The sequence below is a fragment of the Crinia signifera genome, chromosome 6, assembly GCF_055691185.1.
Source record: "Crinia signifera chromosome 6, ASM5569118v1, whole genome shotgun sequence".
In the NCBI taxonomy this organism is placed as follows: Eukaryota; Metazoa; Chordata; class Amphibia; order Anura; family Myobatrachidae; genus Crinia; species Crinia signifera.
In genome coordinates, this window is record NC_139222.1 from 44,990,865 (window position 1) to 45,006,687 (window position 15,823).

Here is a 15,823-nt window from a genome sequence, read left to right on the forward strand (position 1 = left end):
TTTAGGGTATATGAAGGGAAGGATTCAAGAATTGAACCGCCAGAATGCCCCCCCTCCCTCGTAGGTGTTAGTGGAAAAATTGTCTGGGATTTAGTGCACCCCTTCCTGGATAAAGGTTATCACCTCTATGTGGATAACTTTTACACTAGCATCCCCCTGTTTAAGGACCTTGGTTCAAGAGGTACAGCAGCTTGCGGTACTGTGCGCATGAACCAAAGAGGCCTCCCAAAAACGCACATTGCCCAAGTACTGAGAAGGGGTGAAAGCAGGGCACAATCCACCGAAAATATGTTGTTGGTCAAATATAAGGACAAGAGGGATGTCCTTATACTGACAACAATTCATGGAGACAGTACCACCTCCGTCCCTGTACGAGGTACCAGTACCCACACCTCAAAACCTAATTGTATCCTAGATTACAATAAGTACATGGGTGGAGTGGATCTTTCAGATCAGGTACTGAAGCCGTACAGTGCCCTGCGGAAAACTAAAATCTGGTACAAGAAGCTGGCCGTGTATATCATCCAGATGGCACTGTATAACGCTTACGTGCTATTCCGTTCTACCAGCCAGAGGGGGACATTTATGCACTTTCAAGAGGAAGTCATAAAGGGCCTAATATTTGGGAACCAGCAGGCAGAGGGCCCCAGTACTTCTAGTACTGGCCCCCGTATTGTACCAGGGCAGCATTTTCCTAACGAAATCCCCTCCACTGCAAAAAAGGGCAGGACACAAAAAAGGTGCAAAGTTTGCTATAAAAAAGGGAATAAGAAAGGATACTATTTTCCACTGTGAAACTTGCCCCGACAAACCCGGCCTATGTATAAAGGAGTGTTTTAAAATATACCACACATCTATGGATTATTAGGTTCATCATTTCACCGTGCTTCGGGGGTCTTGCTAATGCCACATAGCACCCACCATTCATTCCACCAGAATCTGAGCTGCAAAATCCAAAATCCAAAAATCACTCCTTCCCTTCTGAGTCCTGCCATGCACCCAACTGGTATTTTTTGGTCACATATGAGGCATTGCCATACTCGGGAGAAATTTGGACACAGATTTTGGGGTGCTTTTTCTCCTTCATACCTTCTGAAAATGAAAAATTTTGAGCCAGAACTGCATTTTTGTGTAAAAAAAATGTAATTTTTCATTTGCACAGCCCAGTTGTATCAAAATTGGTGAAACCCCTGGGGGTTTGAAATGTACACTATACCCCTAGTTGAATTCCCTGAGGGGTGTAGTTTGCAAAATGGGGTCACTTGTGGGGGGATTCCACTGTATTGGTGCTTTGGGGGTCTTGCTAATGCGACATAGCACCCACCAACATTCCACCAGAATCTGTGCTGCAAAATCCAAATATCACTCCTTCCCTTCTGAGTCCTGCCATTTTTTGGTCACACATGAGGCATTGCCGTACTCGGGAGAAATTGGGGCACAGATTTTGGGGTGCTTTGTCTCCTTCATTCCTTGTGAAAATGAAAAATTTTGAGCCAGAACTGCATTTTTGTGTAAAAAATTAAATTTTTCATTTTCACTGCTCAGTTGTACCACAATTGGTGAAACCCCTGGGGGTTTGAAATGTACACTATACCCCTAGTTGAATTCCCTGAGGGCTGTAGTTTGCAAAATGGGGTCACTTGTGGGGGGGTTCCACTGTATTGGTGCTTGGGGGGTCTTGCTAATGCGACATAGCACCCACCAACATTCCACCAGAATCTGTGCTGCAAAATCCAAATATCACTCCTTCCCTTCTGAGTCCTGCCATGCACCCAAATGGTATTTTTTGGTCACATGTGAGGCATTGCCGTACTCGGGAGAAATTGGGGCACAGATTTTGGGGTGCTTTGTCTCCTTCATTCCTTGTGAAAATGAAAAATTTTGAGCCAGAACTGCATTTTTGTGTAAAAAATTGTAATTTTTCATTTTCACAGCCCAGTTGTACCACAATTGGTGAAACCCCTGGGGGTTTGAAATGTACACTATACCCCTAGATGAATTCCCTGAGGGGTGTAGTTTGCAAAATGGGGTCACTTGTGGGGGGGTTCCTAACTTTTAGCATCTTATGGTGCCTAGAAACCTACATGGTGCCTAAAAAATAATCTCATTAAAAGGAGGCTCCAAAATCAAGTAGGTGCTCCTTCTATTATGAAGCCTGTGGTTTGGTCAACGTGCACACTAGGGCCACATATAGGATATTTATGAAAACAAAAGAATTGGGGGAATCAATTTTTAGTCACATTTCTCTAGTAAAATCTACTGTGTTCCTTAGAAAAATGTATTAAAATTGAAAATCTGCTTGTTGTTAGGGGGAGTTACATGCTCATTGCTAGGGGAGTTATATGCTCATTACTAGGAGATACATGCTCAGTGCCAGAGGGAGGTTACATGCTCGTTGTCAAGGGGTAGTTATGTTCTTTGCTAGGAAGGAATTATATACTTGTTGTAAGGGGGAAGGGTTGCTTGCTCAGTGCCAAGAGGACATAAATGCTTATTGCCAAGGGGACTTACATGCTCATTGCCAGGGTGAGTGTGGGGGATACATGCTTGTTGCCCAGGGAGTTCCTAACAGTGCACTGCACTTCTCTGACCTAAGCATCCAGCCTCCAACCAGAGTATCTGGCAACCCTGCCTCCAACTCACAGTGGCCTCATGCACAGTCTGTCGGCAGCAGACCTCCTTGGTAGAGACAGACAATAGAGATCCGGCCGGAGTGGTTGTGGGTGTGTTGGGCATTAGCGGGTCCCTGGGAACACCAGCCCCCCCTTCCGATGCACACCTATGGCTCCCGGTCAAATGAACCCTTGTGTAAAACTTTGATAAGCTCCACTGAGGCAGAGACTAATGTGAATGGCCAGATATTCTCTGTAAAGTGCTGCAGAATATGTGTGTACTATATAAATAAATAAACTGGTAATGAATAAATAGTTGTACTTAAGCTACTGACTCAATCCTCATTATTCATGACTAGTACACATATTTCGTCACACTGCAAATTTTCGAAATTTTCGAATGTAGGCCCACCAGTGTAGATACAGTAGGAAAGTGACTTTATACAAACATTTGATTTTCTATATAAATAAAGTAATAAATAAATAATACATAAATTATCTGTGAGGCACTTAAGGTCTATTCAACCTCCTCCATGGCACATACAGATGGAGCCGGCTCCATCTTTGCAGTGGATGGTGATTCTACCGCCGTCCACCACCAGCAGCCGGCTACCGCCTGGGGCGTGCACCAGACGTTCGCGCATCCCGTGGCGATGGAGCTTGGTGGGGGTTCCGCTGCTTCCCCCGCCATCACCACCGGTCCCCCTCGCCCCCCCCGAACCCCCCCAAACTGGGCAGCGTCTTCCTGAAGTGGGGACGGGCAGGGAGACACTGCCCAGCCGCCGTGATCCACCGTGATACTGTGACGCGCATGCGCGTGAAACGCACACGCGTCCCAGTCTCTATCGCCCGCGCTCGCCAGTGAAAAGCATCTGGCGAGCGCCAGCCAAAGATGGAGCCGACAACAGAATATTGAGGTGGATTGTAACTAACTTAACACCTATTCACTGCTGTTTCTGAAAGCATTGAAGGCTGTCTGATCCGAAGTCGGATCTCGTGTGTCGTAAATGGCAGCGGACTGTCAAATTCATTGACTTGCCAACACTTGACAGGTGGTACATTGCATATAGACCAGGGCTGGGCAACACCGGCCCTCCAGATGTTAGTGAACTACACATCCCAGGATGCTTTGCATTAGTTTTGCTATGTGGCCATGCTGAAACTGATGCAAGGCATGCTGGGATGTGTAGTTCACTAACATCTGGAGGGCCGGTGTTGCCCAGCCCTGATATAGACTATCGATGTACTATCAGAAACCATCAGAAACAGCCAGGATACCAACTGTCTGTAACAAATTCAATTGAAAGAACCCCCCAAAAGTGGTAGCCTTCTCCAACGACCTCATGCAACAGCTTCCAAGTATATAAGAACCATTGCTTTAAATAAAGAATTTAATCATTTGCAAATATATTAAAATATCTGACTGATTGGTACTTTATCATTCCACACTTTATCTCTCCCCAAGCTTTGCTAAATCTCCCCATCAGCCTGCTGTTAATAGAAGCCCAAGTTACAGTGGTATGTCCAAATAATAGGACGACAGTGTCTAGATAGACAATTAACACTAGCTCTAGGTCAACATTAACAAAAGGTTGACAAAGACAAGGTCGACATTGAGAAAAGGTATATGTAAGTCAAAATATCGTCCGTTTCCGACGTCAATTTGACAGTCGGAATTCAATCTTCCAACTGTTGGAAACATTCTGACAGAAGGGTCATAGATTGTTGAAAACTGTTGCAGATTGTTGGATGCGGATTCACCAATCCATCAGCCATTTTCGACAATGCAGATTGTCATCTATTTATCATTCAATATTTGTGGCTAATTTCCTCAATACAACTGTATAAGCCGCAAATATTAAGTATCCTCTGAATGTAGGTAGAAGGGACCACAGAAGGTATTTCCTATATCTGCAATCTCGCACACAGCTGCATCCCCTATAGATCTCCACGGTGGATGCGATGCTGCTGTATTTACCAATATAAAGAATGCAAAGCATTGATTCAGACATGATGGCTGTGCTGCAAATGGCCGGAGCCCAGCAATCAGGTAAATGCCGCCCCACCAAGTTGCTTCCCTGTCCCTGTGCATGGCTGCAAATACGTTTGCTGCTGAGCACACAGGGGGAAATCCATTGGTAATCACAGGGGCGTAACTAACTATTTATCGCCCCCCCGCCGCACGTTTATTCGGCGCCCCCCACCTAACCTGCCCCCCCTTCTTACCTGCGGTCTGCTTCTCGCCCGGCTCTCTGTCGGGACCTTCCTGACGTCATGGTCCCGGCCGGCTCCTGTTGCTACAATGAAAACAGACTCTTAGAAAATGGCTGCCCCCATACTGCAGACAGAAAACTGTCTGCAGTATGGGAGCAGCCATTTTCTAATTGTCAGTTTTCATTGCAGCAGGAGCCGGCCGGGACCGTGACGTCAGGAAGGTCCCGACAGAGAGCCGGGCAAGACGCAGACCGCGGGTAACTATAGCTCCGCAGCCCCCCCGGTGGCGGCCCCAATTTCTCTGCGGCCCCCCGCCACTGGGTAATCACATACCATCAAATGGATTTTCCACTGTAAGCAGCCCTCGGCACTGACATCAGCGGCCTTCCCTCCCAACGGCTGTGTTTTCCGGGACACTCCCAGAAAACGGTCAGCAATGGCTGGCTGTGATCATAGGGATGATTCACGCATGCACACTGCACACTGCGCATGCACACTGCGGACCATGCACACGGACGGTCATTCGATAATGAAATAAGTGAAATAAGCAAATTTTCAGCCGAATAAATGGGTCTGAATGGAGCCCATTGTCCCTGCCTATAACGGCATCTAAAAATGGTGGTAGCCCATTGTAGCCAAGGGCTACACTCCGTACCATTGGCCAAACCCTGCCTGAAAGTCGATGACCACGCATGCGCTAAGTCTTGTCTTAATTTTCAGACCGAAGAATGGAAAAATAATTTGATGATGAGCGACCTTCAAATGATTTTTCAGAGGCGGGGCCACATGCAAGGGGGATGTGTCACTGTACACATCCACATGCAAGCTACTGAGGGGATTCCCACTGCGTTCAGGTGCCAGGGGTGGCAGGCAGCGTTTGCCTGTTCACTAGGCTGCAATTACACTCAGCCTAGCAAACAGGTCTGAATTAGTCCCTTAGTTGGTTTGCACTGCCACTATAAACCACAGTGTGGGGAGGATTCCAGCGTAAGATGTGTCTTTAGAGCACTTTTCCCACATCATGTTACTTTTCGCATGTGGTATAAGTCAATTCTGCAGGGCAATTGGGTCTAACTTTAATTAGAAAACCTGAAAAATGCATCCCCTTGCAACAGTTATCCTATGTAGGACAATGTGCACCCTGGGTTTTAAAAATGTCAAAAAATGAAGATTGTCCAAAAGTACAATCCTTTGTTAAAGTCATGTTTGATGGTAGCAGCACATCACCATTGTTGGTGCTAAGTAATACCCTCTGCAAAGAATTGTTCTCTATCTGCGTAACTGTTTCCACAAAGGGTCTGAGCAAGCCCCCTGTACAGCTTGTTCCCCTCCCACTATTGCAGGGAAAGAGTTTATCTTCCTCCTGGCCCTCTGCGTTGATCTCTGACTGCGCACAATCTCCTCCCTGCCATAGTTTGATTAAACCCATATTTCCTGGGAAAGGAGCGTAAATAAGTGAACTGCTCAGCAAATTAAGAATACTTAACGTCCGCGCATTGGAGCAGCCGTTACGCTGATTAAATTTTCTGTCCTTGAGGACTTTCAGGAAATTACTTTTGATCGTCAATAACACAATTAAGTAAAATACACACACATTAGCATGAATAATTGATAAGAAATTATGTATTACCACGAAATACTGATTTAATAATTCATGGTTCCCATGTAGCGGCTGTGCATAGCAGGAAAGCCGTAGGCCGGGTGGTTTGGAGTGGGGGAGTTGAACTGCTAGTGTGGAAATGTAAAGATGAAATCACTTGTCATGTCCTGTGTGATTGTTCAGCTACAGCTCTGTGCAGGGATACTGGTGACGTAACAGTGCTCAGGACAAATAAATAAAATAAGATACAGTTTTTCTATTTATTTGCTGATATGTTTCCAGAAGAATTAAAAATTATACATTGATTACTGCTTGTAATGTTCAACAATCATATTATTGGAGTTACAAATGATATGTTTTTCACAGGGCAATTATTAATAGATCACATATTTAATGGAATCCCTGTGGGGTATTACATTGCAATATTCGACAAGCACGATTGTAGGGGATTATTCAGACCTGACTTGTGCGAATTCGTAAGCCGATCGATCATCGAAAGACTATGCCACAGCTTGCCTGCTTGACACCAGATGGACAAAAATCAGCAAATTCTTTTTATACAATCCGCCAGCAATTTGATTGACAGGAAGTCATTATTTGGGGTGGTAATCGGACATTTTATTATTATTATTATTATTGTTTATTTATATGGCGCCACAAGGGTTCCACAGCACCTGACAATACATAGATGAGCAAAAAATAAATAAAAAGAAAATAGTGATATACAGTACAAATGCAAATTAGGACAAGTACATGGTAAATAAAATACAGTTGCAGTAGTGGACACTGACGCTATTTTAACAGTGGAAAAGATATACAGTAGAAAAGCACATGAGAAAGGACCCTGCTCGTGAGAGCTTACAATCTAGAAATTTTCAGGAGTGGCTGTGACATCAGCTCTGGCCTCGATCAGCTGTGTCTGTCGCAGAGTTGCCAAAGGGTCAGTTATGCGCTCTTGAAGAGACCAGGGAAATCATTCAAGAACTGATTTGAAGCTCAGTGTTCTATTAGCCAGCCATTTGCAGATTTGCATGGAGCGGGATTTGTGTTTCTCTGGGCAGCAGCTATTTGATCGCAGACCTCTCTAAATTCCAACAGCAGTGATTAGGTCTGAATCAGGCCCGTATATGTATCAGTCATCACATGAAGAACATGGGCTAAGACTGCGCTGCACAGTGGCTCCTTCTGGGGAGGGTTCCTCTGCCAGCTACAAACATGATCCAGAGGCAGAGCTGGCCCTAAGCAATCACCTAGGGCATTTGAAATTCCTTAGGGCATGCCACACATAGCCTAAGGGCAGGGAGTGGTTTGGGACAGTTGCTGCCTACCGCGATCAGAGATGACAGTAGCTCATTACGCAGCAGGGAAAAGCATAAGGGGGCAGAGGCAGGCTTAGCTAGGGGTCCGTCTATCCCCTGGGCAGTTCTGGATTATTTATTTATTTATTAACCGTTTCTTATATAACACAGCATATTCTGTTGTGCTTTACAACAGGAAGCAGTGATACAACAAACAGGCTATTTACAGACAGTTAAAAGGTAGGAGGGCCCTGCTCTCAAGCTTAAAATCTATAGGTAAATAGGCATTGATACATAAGGATAGATACTGTATTCTATATTGCATTAATTCCACCAGAATGCAAGGTTCCTGGTGTTCTGTAAGATACAGTGACCCAGCAGTTTGGCCATGGGTCAGGAGGATGGAAAATGTGAAAAAGAAAGAATGGATACGTGTTAACTCTACAGTGGGGATGTGATTAGATAGGAACGATATACAGTATGAAAGTTAAGTGACTGTTAAGTTAAGTGATCTAGTCTGCCCCTTAAAGGGACAGACTAGATGGGCCAAGTGGTTCTTATCTGCCGTCAAATTCTATGTTTCTATGGTTCTGGAATTTGATAAGCTTGCCTGAATAGTTGAGTTTTCAGGGAATGCTTATAGGTTTGGAGACTGGAGGAGAGTCTTATTGTGCTTGGGAGGGTATTCCACAGAGAAAGTGCAGAGAGATGCAGATCCTGTGAGGAGCGTAGAGGTTGGGTTGGAAGATATTTTGAGATAAGAGAAGAGATGTATGTTGGTGTAGTTTGGTTTATGGCTTTGTGTGTAAGTAAAATAATTTTGTATTGAATACGGTAGAACACAGGTAACCAATGCACTGACTGACAGAGTAGCTTAGCCTCACAGCTGCATTCATGATGGACTGTAGTGGTGAGAATATGGGGAAGGCCAATAAGGAGACTATTGCTATACTCAATGCGTGAGATGATGAGAGCATGGATTAGAGTTTTTGCAGTGTCTTGTGTAAGGTAAGGGCAAATTTTGACTATGTTGTTTTTTAGGTGCATGGGGCATAATTTCGAGACAGATGTGGGGAACAAAGGAAATTTCAGAGTCAATGATAACACCTTGGCAGGGAGCTTGAGAGGTAGGAGTGATTGTCATATTCTCAACAGCAATAGAGATATCAGGTTGGTAACTACTATTTATTGGTGGAAATATAATTAATTCTGTATTTGAGATATTAAGTTTGAGGTGGCGAGATGACATCCAGGATGAAACAGAAGAAAGGCTCAGAGACACGGCTCAATACAGATGGGGACAGGTATGGGGAAGTTAGGTAGAGCTGAGTATCAACTGCATACAGATGATACTGAAATCTAAAAGAGCTGATAAGTTTGCCAAGAGATGAGGTATAGCTTGAGAAAAGCAGAGGACCTAAAACAGCACCCCGAGGTACTCCAACTGAAAGAGGTAGCGAAGAGGAGGTGGAATCAGAGAAACGAACACTAAAGGAGCTGTTAGATAGGTAGGATGAGAACCAAGAGAGGGCTGTGTCTTTAAGACCTAGGGATTGTAGTGTTTGTATAAGAAGTGTGTGGTCAACAGTGTTAAAAACAGCAGAGAGATCTAGAAGAATTAGTAGTGAGTAATGGCCTTTAGACTTAGCAGTGACCAGATCATTCACAACTTTAGTCAGTGCTGTTTCTGTGGAGTATTGGGAATGAAAGCCTGACTGAAGCGGGTCCAATAAGTTGTGCGAGTTAGGAAAGTGTGTGAGGCGAGTGTAGTCAAGTCTTTCAAGTAGTTTGGAGGTGCATTGAAGTTGAAATATGGGACGGTATTTTGAGAGAGAGCTTGGGTCAGAATTCTTAAGATTGGGATGAGCGCAGGAGACAAAGATTTACTTTAATAAAAAACTGCGGCCCACACCCGGGTGACACCAAAATGTACTGCACTGACACCAGCAACCCCCCCCCCTTTCCACACCGCAGTCTGCACATCCTTGTGGGCAGATTCATTGTAAGTTTGGAGCATAGGTGAAACACTGTTTTTTCCCTCTATTACTTATTGATTACAATGGGAAATGGTGGACATTTTTAAGAAGTTTTTGTCTCCAATACAAAAGGGGGACATTTTTGATATACAGATTAATATTAAGCTGAATAGAAAAATGGACAGTTATCTGCATAGGAATGTGCAGGTACACACTAATGTCTCTCTGCTACTGTCCTGTTGCTGCTGGCTCTGCGCCTGTCACAGTGTCTGACAGGAAGCAGCGCCGGCAGCTGGAAGCTCCTAGCTCCTTGCACCCTTGCATATGGCCCATAGTGCATTATGTAAATGACACTACGGGGGGGAATACTTAAATATCACAATGTAAATTATGTAAATGGCGCTACAGGGCGGCAGTACGTATATATGGCACTATGGGGGGCAGTATGTATATGGCACTATACTTTTTCGGACGTCTCTGTACATCCTCGGTATCGCCTGCCTAGTGAAGTGGAATCTAGATAGGATTTGGTACCGAGGACACAATACCTCCATCAATCACCTAAATCCCAATCCACTAATGATAGATACCGGATGCACGTCTAAAACCAACATAGCTGTCAAGGATGCAGTTATCTGCTTTGCCAAAGGATGACTTATGTCGTACTTTGTCCTCATCGCAAACGATTGTTGGACAGTCAATTGCTTAGTGAAAGAAGTAGTGGTGTTCTGACTTCCCTCTGGGATGAATGACTCCCAGCAGAAACAGCAGCAGTGCCAGTAGTAGCCGTAGCAACGTAGGATCCTCTGGAGGAATCCTGGATAGAAGATATAGACTGTCTTGCTCCGGTCCTCATTTTAGCAAACCACATCACCATCAGCATCCTCCTTGTCAACTTCCTCCTAAACATCAGCTACATCAATATCTTTTATTGGTACTTGTGTAGTTTCACGGCGCCACCGCTCGCACAGTCTGTGTTTGAAACTTGGCAGCTTGCCAGACTCTGTGTTTACTGTGCGCGTGCCGCTCTAGCTGTTCTCAGTGCAGCGCGTGCCTGCTTTACATATGAAATCTACGTTATCAGCTACTTATTATTAAGTTATTATCTACTGGTAGCAGCAGCGCGCACTGCCAGGTCACTGTGGTACTTGTAGTTCCACAGTGAAATAGACAGTCCTGCACACCGCTGACAAGGGGGCATGTAAACTGGACACCCCAGCACACCGCTAACGTACGGGGCTTCTAAATCCAGACTCCCTGCACCCCGGCACACGCTAAAATTTAGATGCTAAAGCGTCTAAATCCAGACTCCCTGGAAACCGCTAAGAAGGGGGCATCTACATAGGGGTGCACTGTGCAAAACACTATTAAACCTGTTCACAATGACACTAGTCAACGTAATAGCTGTCGACTTTGTTAATTCCACTATCCACGCCACCCCGAAGCGTGGCGAGGGGCGGCGGTACGCGTCAGACCGACCTTTTCATACCCCCACTATCCACGTCGGCGTCGAGTTGATTTTATAAAGTGTGGCGAGTGCAGCGAGCCACCGAGCCCGAAGCGTGGAGAGTGCAGCGAGCCACCGAGCCCGAAGCGTGGCGAGTGCAGCGAGCCCCGCGAGGGTACGCATATACCTGTGAAGTAATCCTCGTCCCCTCGCCACGCTTCGGGCGAGGGGACCTTATAAAATCAACTCCACGCCGACTTGGATAGTGGGGGTATGAAAAGGTCGGTCAGACACGTACCGCGTCCGCTCGCCACGCTTCGGGGTGGCATGGATAGTGGAGTTAACAAGGTCGACAGCTGTTACGTCGACTAGTGTCATTGTGAACAGGTTTAAGAGTGTTTTGCACAGTGCACCCCTATGTAGATGCCCCCTTCTTAGCGGTTTCCAGGGAGTCTGGATTTAGACGCTTTAGCGTCTAAATTTTAGCGGGTGCAGGGAGTCTGGATTTAGACACTTTAGCGTCTACATTTTAGCGTGTGCCGGGGTGCAGGGAGTCTGGATTTAGCCGGGGTGTCTAGTTTAGAAGCCCCGTATGTTAGCGGTGTGCCCAGTTTACATGCCCTCATTGTCAACGGTGTGCAGGACTGTCTATTTCACTGTGGAACTACAAGTACCACAGTGACCTGTCAGCGCTGGGCAGCGCACGCTGCTGCTGCCAGCACTACGCTGATAATGTAGATTACATATGCAAAGCAGGCACGCGCTGCGCTGAGAACAGATATAGCGGCACGCGCACAGTAAACACAGAGTCTGGCAAGCTGCCAAGTTTCAAGCACAGCTTGTGCGCGCAGTGGCGCTGTGAAACTACACAAGTACCCTTTTATTACATCACTTTTGGAACTCTCCATATTCATCTCCCCTTTTCGCCTCCCAAGGCTGGAGTTATTACCCACTTATGGAACTATATTGCAGCATATGACTATTGCTTCCATCAGAGTTGTTTTGAACGGATTTTTACATGTTATATGTTAAGATACTCCCCATATATTTTAATTTTTTTTATTGTTCTTGAGCATATATATAGCTACAGTTCATTTAGCGGTACAGGCATGAGCAGATATACCCCTTTCTCTTTTTCGTAAACTGCACCTTCAAGGGTGTTATTCTGTAGTACACCCTAGGGCCCCTGCAGCAACCTGATTCACACCGCCAACTCAGCGCAGTCTTCTTTCCCCCTTTTTACATCAATATCCTGCTCCTGGTGCACAACATTGACACCTTCAATCTCAAATTCAGGAACTGGACTGTGGGTGATCCTTCCAGCATATGCATAGGGCATGCAAATGTTGAAAGGAGCCACCTCTTCCTGTACAGTCATGGGAAGGTCAGTCATCGCAACCACCAACACACCACTTGGACTCTCCTTGGGGATTTGTGATACCAAGTTTTTAGGAGGCACAGTTGTTTGCTGTGTTTTTGATTACAGCTTAACGCTCTTAAATTTTCTAGCTGAGGGGAAGAGGAGGGCTTAGATCAGGGGTGGCCAAACCTGTCCTCAAGATCTACCAATGGTGCATGTTTGCCAGGCAACCTGTGGATCTATAGAAGGAATGAATGCAGCAGGTTTGAAAATGTGAGTTAGTAATAACTACAGCTGTGCACCAGCTAGGTGATCTGGAAAACGTGGACCGTTGGTAGATCTCGAGGACCGGTTTGGCCAGCCCTGGCTTAGATCATCGTGTGAAGCTGAACCACTCGTCATGAACATAGGCCAGGGCCTTAGCCGTTCCTTGCCACTCCGTGTCATCATAAGTGGCATATTGGCAAGTTTACGTTTCTCCTCAAATGATTTATATATTTTTTTTCATTGTGTTACTGAACTTTGGCATTTTGGATTTAACATGCCCTCTATGATGACATAGGACATTGGCCTTGGCATACAACGTTGATGGCATTTTATGTTCTACATCATGACTAGTTGCAGTAGCTTCAGCACTAGGAGGAAATGGCTCTTGTTCTTTCACTATTTTATCCTCTAATTTTTGGTTCTCCATCATCTTTCTGGAGAATCACTGGACTAGAATGATACAGCAGTACCACTGGACTGGAATGATACAGCAATATCACTTTAGTATCAGCAGTACCAAAGGACTGGAACTATGCAGCAGTATTAATGGACGGGAATTACTTTAACGGCAGTACTACCAATGGACATTATTAGCAGTACCACTGGACTGAATTAATGCAGCAGTATCACTGGACTGGAATTATACAGCCATATAACTGGACTGAAATTATGCAGCAGTAGTAGTAGTTTGTTTATTTATAAGGCGCCATCAAGTGTCTGCAGCGCCATACATAGCAAACAAAAAAACTAATTACAAGGTAACTTACAGGGTGGTTTGATAAAATACAGCATAAATAGGGGTATAGCTGGTGGAACTAAAATCAGCATCAGTTCTGAAGTAGGTGTCGAATTTGTCGAGGAGACTGAAGATGAAGTAGAGGAAGGGAAGAACAGGGCAGGAGCGCTGGTGAGGTAAAGAGGTAGGATGAGTACGTGAGGAAGGAGGACCCTACTCATAACAGTTAACAGACTAAAAGGAGGTGGGTGGACGAACGAAAAACAATAGGATAAGTAAGAACGGATGGAGGGGTAGGGTAGGCAGGATAGGAGGAGGGAAAGTGGTTAGGAGGAGGAGGGATAGGCTAGTCGGAAGAAGTGGGTTTTGAGGGAGTGCTTGAAGGGGGTAAGGGAATCAGAAAGCCTGATGGGTGGCGGGAGCTTGGTTCAGTGCAGGGGGCAGCGTGAGAGAAGTCTTGGACACGGGAGTGGGAGGAGGTAATTAGGTAAGAGGTCAGGCGGCAGGCGGCCGCAGAGCGAAGAGGATGGGAGGGAGTGTGGATAGAGATCAGTGAAGAGAGGTAAGGAGCAGTCGAGGAGGAGAGAGCATTGTAGGTGGTGGTGACGAGTTTAAAGAGAACTCGGTAAGGAATACTGGACTGAAATTATACAGCTGTATCACTGGACATTAATGAACGTATTACCATTGGATATTATCGGCATGACCACTGGACTGAAATTATACAGCAGTATCACTGGACTGGAATTATACAGCAGTATCACTGGACTGGAACTATAGAGCTGTATCACTGGACTTTATCGGCAGTTCCACTGGACTGAATTTATGCAGCAGTATCACTGGACTGGAATTAAACAGCTGTATTACTGGACAATCTTTAATGGCAATATCACTGGACTGGAATTATACAGCTGTATCACTGGACTTTAATGGCAGCATCACTGGACCGGAATTGTACAGCTGTATCACTCGACTTTGTCGTCATTACCACCGGACTGAAGTTATGCAGCAGTATCACTGGTCTGGAATTATACATCAGTATCACTAGACTGGAATTTTTATACAGCTGTATCACTGGACTGGACTTGTTATACAGCAGTATCACTGGACTGGACTTTAACTGCAGGAGTGTCACTGGATTGGACTCAGCAGGACACCACTACTACCACCAGGTCGAGTCACCACCCCACACCGCTTACAAGTCACCACACAGGCACAGCACAGAGTCTGACCCTCGTTGCCCCCTCTCCAAAGCTTGCGTTAAAAAAGGGTGCCTCCCGCTTTTTATGATCTCGCGACATCCGATGGCGGGAATCCTCGAACAGGCTCAGAGAGTGAGTTTGGATTGGGGGTCCAGATTCACTGATTCCGAACTCACTATATATTTATATGATATGAAATGATACCAAGTGAAATGGGGTCCCTTGGCGATGGGCTGCAAGCTTTGATCAATTCATGAACTAAAACCCCATTATTTATTGAATTGATTATTTGTATGTTAAGGTGAGTTAGTTTATTATGGTGAGTGCTGGGCCCCCTGTATTTGTGTTTAATAGGGGCCACTGCACCTCAACCTGGGCATGTGGGTGCTGTTTGCATCTCTCTCGTCCAAGGTCTCAATATCAACAAATGTGGAGGGAAGAGCACTCACCGTTATCACAAGAATAATTTAGTGGCACTGATATAAAATGATATCTTGCCCCCCCAACTTAAAAACATTCTGATGCCCCTGTATGTGTGTGTGTATATATGGCAGCACGGATGGTGTAATGGTTAGCATTACTGCCATACAGCGCTGAGGTCATGCGTTCAATTCCCACTATGGCTCTAACTGTGCGGAGTTTTTATATTCTCCCTGTGCTTGCCTGGGTTGCCTCCGGTTCCCTTCCACAATCCAAATATATACTGGTAGGCCAATTGGCTCCCAGCAAAATTAACCCTAGAATGTCTGTGTGTACATATGATAGAGTGAAGCTCCACTGGAGCAGGGACTGATATGAATGTTCCAATATTCTCTGTAAAGTGCTGCAAAATATGTGCGCACTATATAAATAACTGGTAATAAATAGTGCAGTGTAATGTAAATTGGGAGTGATAAGTTGCCGTATGAGGTGAAAAAAGAGCAATATGGTGCAGTGCTATTGTAAATAAGGAACAATATGATCTGTGCTGCTGAGAGTGGAGTGTATGTTCAGAAATGGAACCAGGGCCGGTGGTAGGGGGCATTAACTAAAGTCTTGCCTATGGCATCACATTCATTAGGGTTGGCTCATCACATTGATTAGGGTTAGCAGCTAGCCCCAACCAAAGTGA